This window comes from Microtus oregoni, unplaced genomic scaffold, assembly GCF_018167655.1.
Source record: "Microtus oregoni isolate MIOR12 unplaced genomic scaffold, Mior012 000000F_ref0000247, whole genome shotgun sequence".
NCBI lineage: Eukaryota > Metazoa > Chordata > Mammalia > Rodentia > Cricetidae > Microtus > Microtus oregoni.
The window spans coordinates 54,827,702-54,844,120 of NW_024543059.1; the positions used below are offsets into that span (position 1 = coordinate 54,827,702).

Genomic DNA, 16,419 nt, shown 5'->3' on the forward strand with positions numbered 1-16,419 from the left:
CTCTTAAAATAGCAAACATCAATTTCAACCACATCATCAATGTATTTATCATCCTGGAACCTCAGTACAGTAGAGAAACATTAACCAGTTCATTCTCATTTAGAGTCTTTTTGCTAACACTGTCCTGAGTCTGGAATGCTTAGTTTTATATAAATACACATAGAAATGAGTAATCCCAAAGCCTTGAATATGCAGAAGCTTTTCACGGAAATAATTACAAAGTCACTTGAAACTCACTTTAAAGTAAAAGGCTGTGTCCTTAAAATATCAACTGAGCAGTTTTCCTTTATGGTCCAAATATATTTCGTTTCTCAACAGACTGTGACTCCATAATGGAAAATATATCCGGTTAGTTTACCTTTCTTATTCAGGCAAGGTATAATGCACTTCCCAGCATACAGATGCTCAGTAAGTATTTCTTGAATAAGCAACTGTCTGATGTTTTGCCCAGTCGGAAGCAGAGCAAGTCTTGTAAGTTAGAAGCCACAAAGCACCAGAAACATCTACAGTGAAACTGTACAGGCACGAGACTCGTTGTCCTGCTTCTGTTTAACCTGATGAAGAGCTGAGCATTAACAGAACTGTATGGGCTGTGTACATAGCTTGAGGCTATCTTGGGGTACAGGAGATGCGGGGCGGGGGGGGGGGGCATGAAAGCTTAACTTTTGAACTTTCATTTTGCTTCCTTAATGCAGACAAAATGACTAGAAGGCACAGAATAAATACTTAAAGCCAGAATAATAAAAACCTGGAGAAGAACAGGGATGTGACATCAAGTGTTCTGGCCCAATGTCAATCATTTCTCAGATCAGTTGGAGATCTTGCCACTCAGGGAGGGATTACAGGGTACATCCCTGGATAGACTGGAACAACACCCATTCTGACACAATCTGTTTTCAGTTCCACCCTCAGCTTTCTCCACATTCAAAAGCAAAACCAACAAGTCAGTTCACGAATGAATCCAAGGTAAGACTCGGTTGTTCATTAATGCAACCACTGCTTGCTAAGAAAACAAAGCACTCTCTTAAAAGCTCTAGCAACAACCAAAGTGAATTAGACGTGGAGCTCAGGTGTACCAATGAGGGAGAGAGAGTGTGCCATGGGTGTGCAGGAGTGAACAGCACCGACCAGCATCCTGGAGGGGGACCAAGGCATGCAGCTGAGACCTATCACATTGCTCCTGCTCAGCCTACTTTCTGTGTTTGAAATTGTCCAAAATGGATTCTTTCTTAAAAGAAAGAGGGTTGAGTATGATGGAGTACACCTTTAATCCCAGCAACTGAGAGATAAAGGTAGGCGGACCTCTTGAGTTTGAGGCCAACATGATCGAGTTAGTGAGCTACAGGCCAGCTGCAGGTACCTAGTGAGATCCTGTTTCAAAAAAGAAAAGAAAGGGAGGAAGGAAGGGGGGAGGAGACAGACAGAGAGAAGGAACTGTCTTTGATCCAAAGTAACAGAGAAAGCGACAGTGTATGGTCCTGGTCAGATCACACCTGTGGATGCATTGGGCTCTGCTTAGCAGATGATAAGCCTGAACAGAAAAGAGAGATGAACAATTATGTAATAACGGCCAAATGTGATAGATTATACCTTGACAGAGATGAGACAGAACGATGGGAAACTTGAGAGCGGCTTAACCTACAGACTAAGACCCCATATGAAAATACAAACAACAACAAAAACAGAAGGCCTAACATTCATTTTATATACTATATGCCGGACATGGCTATATTTTAAGTTTCATAAACTTGAAACAGGTATCATTTGTTACTTAAGGCATACTACAAAGAAAACTCTTGCCTCAAATGGAAGATGGCAGAATGGTATCGATTCACCACAGGTATTAATCCTAATATTTAAAGAGAATCCAAATACAATACAGAGGGGAAAAACCACCCTGAAAGGCCACAGAACCAATAAAACACTTCATTCTGGCTATTCCTTAACCTCCAAGGAAACAGTGACTTGTGAAAACGACATGTGCTTCCTATGAAAAAGTCACAACTTTGCAGCAGGACAGCTGAGCACCGATTCTGTAGGAACTCTACCCAGTTCTAACCAACCTAGAGTTCTCCAGTTTACTTTATGACACTGGCACGCAGACGTTCAGCTTTCAGGCTAGCGGATAGGATCTGACTAGAGCACCTGAGTTATTTTAACCATTCCTTTACTGACTTTCATAAACATGAACATTTGAACAAACAGTCTGCAGGTCACCCTGACGTCTAGGGAAGGCACTGAAGGAAGCAGTAACTCGGCAGTGTACTTTACTGTCTTTTTCTAGGCAGGGATGCTGCAAGGACAGCCACCACTTAGAGGGAGACACAGGAGAGAAGGAGGAAAAATTGTGCTTGAGCGCGGCAGCATCTTTCTCTAGGGTCCAGGCTGAAAGAATCCTTAGGAGCTCACATGGACAGTTTAGCCTTAAAACATAATGTGGGAACTTTTTTTAAATGTAGCTTTCAGACATTCTGCCAAAAAATTTGGTCTAATTCTTCAAAATAATAGTCGGCGAGAAGATCTGAGGTTTGCTCCCAGGTTTCAGCATCAGATGAATGGGAAAAGAATTAAGAAGGAAGGACAAGACTGCTCCTAGGGGTGGTCGAGGGTGAAGGCAACTGTAGATAAAGGAGAGACAGCCAGCGGCAGGGACATCCGGAAGAGCCCTGAGCCAAGCCATGAGACGAGTAGGGACAGAAGAGAGGGTAAAGCCAGCAGAGTAAAGAGTGGATAATGGCAAGTAACGAAAACAGCTGACTATATAGAGAAGGACAATGGGTTACGAGCAGCCAAGTCACCGGGCTGGAAAAATTTAGGGTAGGGGGCGGGGTGGGCCAGCCATACTTGATTAACAGGTAGGGACTAAGGGATGCTGGGAGAAACTGGTCGTCAGGTCAGGATTTGAAACCTAACGATAACCGAGACAGAAATCTAGTCTGTATCAGGAATCTATACAACCACGGCTTGCCTGAATTTATAAATGAAGCTCTACACAGCCACACACACAGGTTTACCTACGAGGAGCAGAGTGACTGCAACAGAAATCACACTGTGCACAAAGCACAGGCATTTGCTATAGCTCGCTATGAGGACATGGGCCACACCCTCCCTGCTCCATGCTGTGGAGGATACAAAGGCGCGACAAACAAATCCAACTAACACACAAATGTTGGATTAACCCTCACAGGGGAGAACTGAAGGGATAAATTAAATTTTTTTAATACAGACTGTGACAGAATGTAGATTATTTTACTGCACCAATATTAAAATGGTGGGCACGATACTAAGTATTTAAAGACATGTAAAAAAGTGCTCTCCTCTGGGGAGCGAATGCATACAGACAATGAATGGACAAGCACTGGAAGCGACCTGGAGACACAGTACTTGCCTAGCACCTCAAAGCCTTGGGTTCAATCTCTAGCACAGCAAAACATAACACAAACACAAAAAGGAAGAAGAAAAAAACAAAAACAAAACCCCTCATCTTTCCCCAGGTTGTAGGATTCTATTTAGAGCTTCGAGCATACAGGCTCTCTAGACACTCATGGCCACTGACTTCCGAAAAAAAAAAGTTGAATATGTATGTTAGGGGGAGGGGGACAAAAGAAACAGGCACCAGTGAGTAATGGGCAGATGTGAGTAAAGGGCATACAGATGTGTCTCAGTCCTCGTCTGTACACACTAACAATCACAAGATGAGCACACAGCAGTGCACCACTACAACCCCACACAAAGAACAAGCTAATGAAGCCACGACAGTGGCAGCAAGCACACTTTGGCCCACCAGCTGGCTGGACTTCAGCCTGCACTCACACAGACTGGTTGGTGCAGTAAGGAACCGACAGTAACCACATGAGACTCCAATCCCAGGCAGCCCCAACAGGGCAGACTCCAACATCAGAGAACCAAGACAGAGCAGCTTGGAGGGGGGGGGGGGGGAGAAAATCCTTGCCGTGGTTCTGCAATCCAGACTCCCAAAGCTCCTAGTCTAGGGCAGAAATGACAGGTGTGGGCACCACAACCAGATCCTGGCTTGTACTCTATTACCTTTCAGTACTTTTAAAGATTTTTTTTTTTTTTTAAGAATTCCTCTACTGGGGCTGGAGAGATGGCTCAGTGGTTAAGAGCATTGCCTGCTCTTCCAGAGGTCCTGAGTTCAATTCCCAGCAACCACATGGTGGCTCACAACCATCTGTAATGAGGTCTGGTGCCCTCTTCTGGCCTGCAGGCATACATGGAGGCAGAATATTGTATACATAATAAACAAATAAATAAATAAATATTTAAAAAAAAAGAATTCCTCTACTTTATCTTCATTTATTTATGTATCATTTTCTAACTGGATTTCAGTATTTTTCCTCCTTAAAATTTACCATTTTTCTTTACCCCTTCTCTTTCTCCCTTTGTTTTCTTCATCACATAAGGTTTACACTCTAATTTGCTTTCCTATAACTGCTGCTGGTGTCTTTAGTACTGTTAACTGATTCTACTGTACTCCATACCTGGTTTGTGTTGCTGCTGCTGATACAGTTTGTTTTATCCTTCATAAGCATGAACAGGTAGTGACTGAGCACTCAGGAAAAGGCTGCTCACTATGCCCATAGAAAACAGGAGGCTCACACCTCCTACTTAAAATTAAAAGAAATATGAAAAAGCAAAGTAAAATTATCCTTCTTCCAAATTCATAGCGCTTTAACAACTGAATTAAAGGACACTGATATGGCAACTCCAAAATCTAATGTAATCGCTGGGCAATGCACACCTTTAGTCCCAGCACTCTGGAGGCAGAGGCAGGCGGATCTCTGTGAGTTCGCAGCCAGCCTGGTCTACAGAGTGAGTCCCAAGACAGGCAAGGCTACACAGAGAAACCCTGTCTCAAAAAACTAAAAAACTAATGTAATAAAAGACTAATGACATGAAAAAAATGATTCAGTAAACAGAAGAATGAAGAATTCAACCAAGACTTGGATAAGAAACCTAGAAAATCAGAAAGTCTAGCACGGAGAAGATCCAGGGTGTGGAAAGCTCAGGAAGCATCTGAAGGCCGAGGAAAGAGCAGCAGGGTCTAAGAGAGCCAGGGCAGTATCACACCAGGACAGCAACTGGAAAAATGCAATCCCAATCACAGTTAATCTCTGCTGCATATGGAGGCATCTAGACTAAAGGACACACAATTAAATCAGTAAAATTATCATTCAAAACCTCGCAAACACTGGGAAAGAAATATATATCCAACCACAGGCAGCAGCTACAACCCAACAGATGAAATCAGAAAAGAACTCTGCGTCATAATGCGATTAAAACTGCAAGTCACAAGACAAAGTGCTGCAGGAGAAAAGTGCCGGTCACTCACAATCGAAAAAGCTGTCAGAGGAACAGCAGACGAGACAACACAGGCTAGTATATCTCAAGCACTGAAATAAGCAAATCAAAAGGACTACAGTCAGAAAAGCCATCCTCTAAATGTGAATAAGGAAGATAGGCACAGATGAAAAAGATGACAAAGTCCTAAGACTAGGGAAGACTCAATCTCACTATAAGAACAAACGAATGACGGTGAGGCTCATGGATGAAGTGTTTGGATCTATGAACTCATAGATGTGGTAGCACACATCTGTAAACTCAGCACATATACAGCAAAGTGGGTGTGGAGACAAGAGCCATTCCACTCCACAGAAGCTTAGGGGCCAGCACTGGCATACCATGTCATGACCAAGAGATCCGGCCTCAGGCAATGTGGAAGGCTGGAACCAACTCTCAAAGATGTCTCTGACCCCCATATGAATTCTGCGGTGTAGACATGCCAGTGTGCGCACACACAAACACCTAATGAGACTTAGAAAACAATCAAACATCATTATCAATAACCCAATAATCATCTAAGATGAGTAAGGAGGAAAGAAAAGACAAAGTGCTTAATCAACCCAGAAACAACGAAAGTGAAAGAATTAACACACATTCCTCAATAGTAACCCTGCTGTAACTGTCTTAGCTCTCTTAGAAGACGCAGCCTGCTAACGACTGTGGTATGCACTTGTAATCCCAGGCTCGGAAAAGTAGGGTGGGAGGATTCCCAAGCATGAGCCAGCTAGGGCTGAACTAACAAGAAACAACAGGTTAACTGCATTTAAAGTGGAGGGCTGGAAACCACCTGTTTGCTGTCTCCAGGAGACATGAGTGGGAAGACACAGACTGAAAACAGACGGGTGGAAAAGATCACTGCAAAGAGAATCTGGAGGCAAGACCACAGGGTGGAATCTACTCTTAATGCCCAATAGAGCCAATTCCAATGAATTTTTTTTATATTTATAAAAAACATAAAAATGTAAAACTCTGGGGAAAAAGTTACAAAGAAGATGGAAAAACCCTTACACTGAAAACTATAAAATAATAGTTAAACTTTCCCATACTACTTGTGAAATCCAGACTCATACAATTTTTATGCAAACCTGTGTTGTAATCTGAAGACCTGGTTTGTCACCTGGGCACCCTGTGTCTTTAAGAGACACACTCCATCCACTCCCACATACCCCCTTTTCCACCTAGGCAAACTGATCTCCTGCCTCCTCCCTAGCCTGAGCTGTCCGCCCTTCTTCTGCAGAGGCCACTTCTACCCCCCCCCACCCACACACATTCTTTCTCCCCTTCCATAACCCACTAAATAAACTCCATACCGCAGCTCGCTCTACATGGCGCATCTGTCAGTCTCTTACTCTAGGCGGTCTCCCACCAGCAAGGAGTCTTCATGGAGGCCTCGGGTGGCCTGCCACTGCCCCTCGTGGGACCAGCCTCGGGTCACCCCTCGTTTGAAAATGATAACATTACCTATCAATCATAACCAAAACATGATTGTGCTACCATAGAAAGTCACAGAGATAAATGGACCAGAAAGCGAAAACTAAAGCCGTATATCGATGACCAACTGATCTTTGAAAAAGGTGTTAACGACACAATTAAAAGGGGTACTCTCTTAAACAAAATATAAGCATGTAGAAGAATTAAATTACTCAGTGTCACACCAATTATAGAAATCAGCTCAAAAACAATTGAAAACAAATATTAAGACCTGAAATCTTCTATATAGCAAAGGAAACAATCACCTTTAGAAAGAAAAAAAACTATAGAATGGAAGAAAATTCCATACCATATACGATCATGATTAGTAGCCAAAATACACAATGATTTAGGCAGTTCACTCACAAGAAATCACATTGAAAAATAAGCACTTGGGAGGCAGAGGCAGGCAGATCTCTGAGTTCAAGGTCAGCCTGGCCTATAGAGCAAACAAACAAAACACAAAGGCCAAATAACCTGACTTCATATTTCCTAAAGTAACATATACAAAAAGCCAACTGGTTCAACAGTATCTTATCTTAGAGACAAGTAAATCAAAACCTGATTCCACTAACAATGGCCACTACACCTCACCTGATGATGTGAGACAGGCCAAAGTCAACACATGACACTCTGAAAATATCATACAAAATTACCTTCAGGCAGTGTCTAATTTGTACATAAAACATATATAACTAGCTTTACCTTTAGACTTGAACTGCATGCATTCAACATGCCCCATTATCTATTAACAAACATCAGCAAATCTGAAATCCTTTCAGTCTGAGCAATTCCAGTAATGAATAGTCAAGCTACAGGCAGAACCCAGTAAGCAGATTTCATGGAAGCAGAGTGGTTATCAGGAGCAGGTAGGCTAGAGAATTAGAGCGCTGTCAGTCAAAAAATGAATAGTTTAAGAATAAGATTTTATATAACCTGGTATAGTGTAAAGGACATATTTCAAAATACCATGCCACAAGTCCTAAGTATGTAAGATTATTGTCAGTTAAAAACAAATTTGAAGGGCTGGAGAGATGGGTCAGCAGTGTAGGGCACTTGTTGCTCTTGCAGAGGCCCTGGCTTGGATTCCCAGACTCCACAGAACAGCTTACAAGCATCTGTAATTCCAGTTCTAAGGCATTTGACATCCTCTTCTGGCTCTGCAGACACCAAGCATGCAGAGAATGCGTGCATATGCATAAATATGCAAAACACCCAATATGTACAACATAAAATCTAAAACAAACGATAAATAAAAATCAAAATTTTCATACCTTAAGAGAAAAACTACAATGTATGCCAAAAGACAAGAATACTTAACAACTGTTTATAGCATGTGACCATAAATAAATTAAAGGGTCTGATGATCCTTCATCAATTCTGAGTTAGTTAACACACTTTGCCTTCAGTACATCAAGATGCTTAGCTGCTTCATAACCATTAAACACAAATAATGCTTCCATTTCCAGAAATCTGCAAGCAGAGCTGAGTGATTGCAGATCACTGTGCTTCCAAATCTTGACTTCAGAACAAGCTTATCAACACCTGATCTTACAGGAAACAGTGAGTACCCCGAGGTTAGCAAAAGCACTAACACTCATCAGCCTCCCATACTGCACTGCCACACCTCTTCCTTTAAAGGAGGCCTTGAGTGGGTGACTGGGCAAAAAACTGCCTGCCTCCAAGCTTGAGGAACTGAGTTCTGTCCCCTGGGCCCACCGTTAACCTCTGACCTCCACACCAACACCAAGGTCAAGTGCATGCACAAACATGTAGACACATACACAAATGAATATATGCAATAAAACAATTTCTAAGTCAGCAAGCTGGTTTAAGAGCATCCTGGCACTTGGAAGGCAGAGGGAAGACCATGATTTGGAGGCCAACCAGGGTCACACAGTGAAGTCCTGTTTCAAAACAGCAAAAACAAAACAATAAAAGAAAAAGTAAATAAGCAAGCAAACAAAAATACTAACAACTAAAATCTTTTTCAGCAGACTTTATAATCCATTTTAATACCTCAAAAATTTCAAAAGACCCTCATATCAGTCAAAATATAAGAGAGAGCTCTGAGTAAATATCAACTATATGACATGTCTTCTAGCCAGTCCTCCAGGGCACTCTAACAGCAAAGGATGCCAAGTACACCTCGCCACTCTGCTCTTCCACCAACACCTGTCTGTCAACAGTAGCAGTAATAAACAGTAGTAATCAGCAAAAGACCCACAAGCCTGAGCTAGCCCAGGCTACAAATTCAAGGCCAGATCCTGTGGAGGAAGGCAGGCTGTTCTTCTCCACCGTACAGTTTATCAAGTACGACTTAATCATACCTCAGGAACCTCAGTTTATCCGTTTGTTTCTGGGATTAATTTGCCAGAACACATAGCAGGCTGTGAAAGAAGCTGCACTTTAAAAGTAACAACCACAGAAGAGGAGAGCTGGACCAAGTTGCCACTTTAAGGACAAGCACTGAGGTGGAGGTGGCTCCCAAGCAGAGCATTTTCTTGCACAAGACTCTTAGTTCAGTCCCCAGTATCACAGAAGGGCACAGATTTCTGTTACTTTATGAACACCTTTTCAAATCGTAAAATTACAACTCAGAGCAGAAATGTGAACATGAAAATAAAATTCCCATGATTCCAACATCATGAAATAAAGTGTCACATTTAATCTAGTGAGAAAAATATTTTAATGAGTTTTTACAAAATACAGGAGGAATATAAATGCTAAATTTTCACAAAATAAGTTACAAAATAGGTTTTTATTCAAAGCAAAGGAATAAGAATTTCTGCTCAATAAATTTATCCATTTTTTTAAAAGAAATTACCAACACTATTCTTAAGTACTCTAAAATTAAAGATTAGGCCTAAAAACTAAGAAATTTATAGTAAAGAATACACATCAATAATAATGTAAAATCAGTTCATAATTGTAACTAACGCCCCATTCTGACCTAAGGCACTCAACAGACAGGCAGGGCATCTGGGAACTCTGCAGTACACTCCCAATTAACCTGTAGACCTTGGAAAACTATGCTTTTAAAGGTGCCCTTTAAGCTAGTAAGATGGCTCTTAAGAATTCAGGGGTGGGGAGGAATAAAGTTGGGCAGTGGTGGCACATGCCTTTACTCCCAACATTAGGGAAGCAGAGGCAGGCGAGGAGTTCAAGGCCAGCCAGGACTGTTACACAGACAAGCCCTGTCTTGAAAAACTTAAAAATTATGGGGGTTTCACACAAGGGCAGGGCTCTCTCCCATGAGAAAGAGAGGGTGGAATCCTATGAACTGGTCAGACACAGCCCTCTTCCCTACCCTTGCAGAGTGGTGGAGTTGGTGCTTACTCCCCCAAACACCCATTTTCTTTTAAATACCCAGTGTTTGTTTTTTATCATTATCATTAAAATTACAATACCTTTACAATATAAAGAACACTCACGAGTCTGTAATTCACAAGACCACTTTGTTGCTCTACTTAAGAGGAAAAAAGCCATATTAAAGATATTTCAATATATCACACAATTTGGCTTCTAAAGCCAACCAAGTTGTTACTTTCAAGTCTGCTGGAAGTCAGGTGAACTCTCCTATTGGTAGGCGTCTACACACTTCATTCCATCATCAACGATGCTTTTCCTTGTTAAAAACAATACTTTCTAGGACTGGAGAGATGTTCAGTGGACGAGAGCACTGCTGCTCTTCCAGAGGACCTGGGTTAATTCCTAGCATACACATGGCAACTCACAACGGTAACTCCACCTCCAGGGGACCGGCCCCCTCGCAGAGATATTCATGTAGGCAAAACACCAATGCACATAAAATAAAAACAAGTAAATCCTAAAAAGTTAGTTTTTATATTTTTACATGATCACACAAAAAGTAGAGGTATGCCTTAGTGTAGATCAAGTAAATCTGTAAACCACTCTATTGTACTTACATTATAAAAAGAATAAAACACATAAAATAAGAAAAACGTCCTTCTTTCTTCTTGTCTCCCAGGTTATCTCAAACATTCATGATAACTATCTCCTACAATACTCTGGGCATTTTATGTAGGTGTATAACTGAGTCACCTTTAGCAAGTGACAAAGTGCGCAACTCCACCGACTTTACACTAGCCCCGCACATCCACCACTGGAAAGGAAGCCTTCTCTCACTAACAGCTGACTCTCACCGCCCCGCTCCCAGCGCCTGTTGTGGCTACAGAGTCCTAGTACCTACAGCATCCAGCTCATTGCCATCGCAGTCATGAAGACTCACAGTACTCACTGCTTTCTAAAGCTGCTGCTGCTGTCTATATGCATGAAAGTTGTGCCTGTGTGTCTGTCTGTGTGCCATGCACATGGCTGCTGCCGGCAGAGACCAAAAGGTGTCTGTCACATCTCCTGAACTAGAGTGCAAACTGCTGGGAATTAAATCTGGGCTGCAAGAGCAAGTGTCCTCAACTGCTGAGCCACCTCTCCAGACACTGCTCTCTTTTCCTGGCCAAGTAATATTCCACTGCAATAACATTTCTCCAGTCTTGTGGGCTACACAAGATTGAATCTGTCCACAGGAGAAACAGCTCACACAAAGGTGATCCCAGCAAGAGACTGTCCACTGATCTTCTCAGCCCCATAAAAAGACAAACCATTAATCTTTCAAGTCCTTCAAACAACCTCAACCAAACTCTTACCCTTCCGTACACTTTCTGAAGCCTATACACAAAGCTCGAGACTGTAAAATACATTTAAAAATCATCTTGATAATAGAAAATTTTATCTCACAATGCACTGACTTCGTGTTTTTATTCTCATTTTTCATATTTCGTTGTAAAATACTAGTTTGGCAGCAGGCAATTATGCAGACTACCCTTCCCTAAACGCACCCCGCCAACACTCTTCCCATGCGTAGGTTTAATGAACTGCGTGATGGCTGTGCAGCCGGTGCACCTTCCTTTTAAAACCTAAACCCAGATCGCTTTCAAATGTGTTCTGTGGCTGTAAGTCATTTCAAATAAGAATGTAGGTTAGTGGTACAACTTTACCTAGCATGCATAAAAACCTAGGATCAATTTTTCGCACTGAAAAAATAAATGAAGGCTTTATTACCAGAAGTATACTAATTTTTCTGAGATTTCTGAACCAGGATGAGGGCATGGAAACTCTCCTATATAGCCAGAAGAGGTTCTCAGAGCTTGTGTTCTGTTACGTACAATTACAGCAGTCATTGTTCACTAGAAGGGAGCACACAGTGTCCAGTCCGTCTGAGAAGAGAGAGACTTCGTGTAACTAAGAGGGTCCCTCTGTTGACAAGAGGGTGATAGTCAGAAGACCAGCATAAGAAAGACTAGAGCAGGCCTTCAGGCTTGCCCATCCTTTCCGCTGTAACACAATGTCAGCATCTAAGACCATACTTTTTAACCTTCTCAATGTTGCAGCCCTTTAATACAGTTCCTCATGTTGTGGTGACCCTCCCCCCAGCATAAAATTATTTTCGTTGCTACTTCGTAATTGTAAGTTTGCTACCATGTTATGAATTGTAATGTAACTATCTGATATGTGATTCCAAATGCATTGCACTCCACAGGTTGAGAACTGGAAAAATGAGAGTTATAAAAATCACAGAAAGGAAGGAACCCTGAGAATAGTTCCAAACAATTTACTAAAGTCTTGTGTTGGGCTGCATTCACAGCTATCCTTGAGCACACGAGGCCCATGTGCCACAGATTAAACACACTTGGTTGACTGGGGCAAGGGTACGCAAAGAATTCGGGAAATTGGGCTGAGAGATAATTCTGAGCAGGTAACGGTTAACTGGGAACTCTAAGCTAGCACAGAAAGCAAGAAACATTTCAAATGATGCAGAGACGAGGTGACACCGACCGATACTCAAGGAAAGAAGAGCAGATCTCAACCAATGGCTGGTGGGGGAGGAAAGAGGTTCCTTTTCCTAGACACTGACAAGTTAACTGAAGGACGCTGAAAATGGTTTGGGAAGCAGTAATAAACTAATTCCCATGCATGGTCTACTCAGGTTCCTGTGTGACAAGGAAAAGGAAAGATCTGCTGAGGGAGAATGATCTGAGCTTGGGCTCCCCGCTGAATCCGCTACTACACAGGTGACAGACCTCTAAGTCACATCAGCTAACAAGAACCCAGGGAAGGACATAAAGAAGATAGCCAGTACCTAGGCTGAGCAGTATCAGAAGCAAGGCAAAATGCAAAGAGAAAAGGACAGTCGGGGTCATGTAGACAACAGTTACAGAGATGCAGCTGCATTTACGACATCTGTTCAGCCTTGCACCAGGAGGGAAAGGGGGCATGTTCTCCCTGTCTAGTACAATCACGCTGCCTTTGTAAGGGACTTAAAAAGAAATTCAAGAATTTGAGTCTACACTTAAATGAGATAGCATTTCAAAACTGCAAACATTATTTAGCTGTAACCTCAAAAAAACAATACTACTTATGAAATGCACACTTTACTCGCTTACCGTGGCTCCTCACATAACTCTACCTCTTGTAGCATTTACGCAGCTACTCCAGGAGAGGCTAGAACACGGATGCAAGGAAGGAGATGATTAACGAGCACAGTAGAGATAACTACTCATGCTTTACAGGACAGCAGAGTCAACTGTAGTTGCCCAAGAGCATTCTGTACTTCAAAACAGGAGACATAATGTTCCCAGCATAAACAGACTCATATAAAGTATGTACAGTTTGTAATACTGCAGTAAGTCTATAAAATACACAATTATGTGTTAATCAGAAAGACATTTGCTCTTGACTATAATGAGTCTGACTCTCATTATTATCAATAAATTATGACCATAAACTTTCCTTCTAAGAATTATTTTAAGAATCCAGTAGTATACTACTAAAATAAAGAGAAACAATAATGTAGAAAATGTAGAAAGTAGCAAAATAAGAGGTAAATAAAAAAATTTCAAAACAAACAGCAGAAAGCATAGTATTAAAAAAAAACAAATTACTACAAAACATTCTAGAATTAATTTTTTTTAATTTTTTTTTCCAACACAGGGTCTTACTATATATATATATCTTTCTGCCTATCCTGGAACTATGTAGGCTGGCCTCAAACTTAAGAGTCTGTCTCTATGTCCCACGTGCTAAGATTAAAGGCATGTGCCCCTACACCATACCAGTTAATTTTATTTAAGAAGAAAGCTGGAGAAATGGGTGGTGGTTAGAGCACAGGCTGCTCTTTCAGAGGACCTGTTTGGTTCCCAGCACCCACATGTTGGCTCATCACTGTCTGCAACTCCAGTTTCCAGGGGATGTGGTGCCCCTTTGCTACCTCTGCAATGGCACCGGACATACACGGTGCAAAGATACACATGAGAGCAAAGTACCCACACACATAACAAGCAAAATAAGGAATTAACGGCCATTCTTTAGTAAGTGGGTTAAACTGGTACTGATACAAAGGAACACATTCCCATGCCTTTCTAAACACAGTCCACAGCAGACTTCATCCATCAAAAGTTCCAAAGACTAAGAAAAAGCATCAAAACTCCAGACAAATGCGACCATTTATTACCTCAGAATGACCTTTTCAAACTCCGTCCAGTTTCATGTCTTTCATGAACTTTCTCTTGCTTATTATCCTGTGAACTTTAACTCCTGCTCTAATCACATCAGTATCTAACCAACAAAACGTATTTCAAGTAATAGCTAGCTCTATTCTTCAATTAAAATTCCTATTATTCAAACTCAACTCAGCTTCTTTATTTAAAAATCTACGTCTACTTATATGAATTTTTAGGCTATAAACAAAAGCCAATTCTCACTGTCACAGAATGTCAGGGCTGGAGGTAAAGCTCAACACAGAGGCTGAGTTCAACCCAGAGTATCTGAACTAGTGATGATGAGCATTTCCAAGGAGTGGTCAACCAGCAGGTGGGAGGATGTCATTAAAGAAACACTCCCAGCATACATTAAAATTAAGTCAAGATGGGCATGCTAGCACATGCCTTTATTCCCTGCAGAGGCAGGTGGATTTCTGTGAGTTGAAGGTCAGCCTAGTCTACAGGGCAAGAATGATCCTGTTTTTTTTTTTTTTTAAAAAAAAGGGAAGTAAGGAAGAGATAAGAAAAAGAATGAAATAAAGGAAAAGATCATAATATAACAAGAGGCTGGAGAGCTGGCTCAGTAGCTAAGAGCACTTGATGCTCTTGTAGTGGTCCCACAACGTGGCTCACAAACATCCATTCCAAGGGATCTGACACCTTCTAACACAAACACACAAGCAAAACATTCATAAATAAAATAAAATACATATCTAAAATAAACTTTAAAAATAAAAATAAGCCAGATGTAGGGCTGGAGAGATGACTCAGCAGTGTCAAGCACTCATTGCTCTTACAGAGGACCAGTACCCATCTCTGCAATCTTACAGCCACCTGTGAACATAAACTCGTGCAAGCTCACAAAGGCAGATAGATACTCACAGTTACGGCAGAATGGCACTGGATGACTGTCCTGATGGAGAATATAAAGAAGCAACTGTTTGTCACATCCTAGGCAACAGACAATGCAGAACTATGACGAGTGAGAGAGGACAGAGTGGGGAGCAAAGTGCCACAATGACCGTTCTTCCCATAGGACTGCTAGCATGTGAACAAGAGGTGCCCTTCTGAACAGACTCAGAAAACAGCTTGGGGAAGCTGAGGACTTAGAATATGTAGGACAAGACACCAAAGAGAAAGGAGTAACAGAAAAAAGCCCCACGTCTACACGGAGCCTCTAGCTAAACACAAAGCTCCACAAACCTAACCCGAGACTACAGAGCAAGTAAAGATTACCATGGAGCTGGACACAAAACAAGTAAGTGTTGACAAAGCTAGAACCACACACATCCCAACCATGCAGAACAAAGAATTCTTTAGGCAGGGCTCAGAGAAACAATCTATGACTGGAACAGTATTACACCCAAACGTCAGTGCCTTAGCCTTTCCCCAACCTTCCCATATGTTCCTCTCTAATATGGCCACTCAATCAGATCCTTTCAAGTATTTTCTGTAGTTGATAAAATAAATTTTTTCCCTGGGGTCTGTGAACTTCTCTAACACTGTTAAGAGGGCAAAGGGAAGTCATAAGTTATCACATGAGAAATTACAGATAAACTTAAGGACCTCTTTGTGACTAGGGACAAAGTGAGGAAGTCTTGAGAAATTAAGATCTTATTTTGCTGTTCTCTAAGTCATGCCAACTACTGTCAGAAAATGTCAATGAACTGTACTAGTTCCTCAGAGCGAGAGAATTGGTGACTGCGAGTAAGATACCTACACATATTGTTAAAGTTAAACTTTCTTATGCATGTGGCATCTCAAATAAACCACTGAATATGGTTAGTACAGAAGTTACTTTTCTACAAACTATAAAAACTGTGAAGTATAGCTATGAAATACTAAGCCACAGAGATGTCAAAAGAACACAGGAAGAAGCGAAACTACTGGATTATAAAGAAGTCAGGAATCATACCAGATGGAAAAGTAGACCTATTATCACAGTGATATCACAAGTGTCGGTCCACGGTCTCTGCCAGCGAAGACCCTAAACCAGCAATGTTAAGACTATTATTTATGCGCCAGT

General features: G+C 41.5%; 1 protein-coding gene across 6 annotated transcripts in view; it reads right to left on the minus strand.

Annotated features, from left to right (window-relative positions):
* Window positions 1-16,419, minus strand: part of Zzz3 (zinc finger ZZ-type containing 3) — a 68,784-nt gene that overhangs the window by 16,682 nt on the left and 35,683 nt on the right. The window lies entirely within an intron of this gene.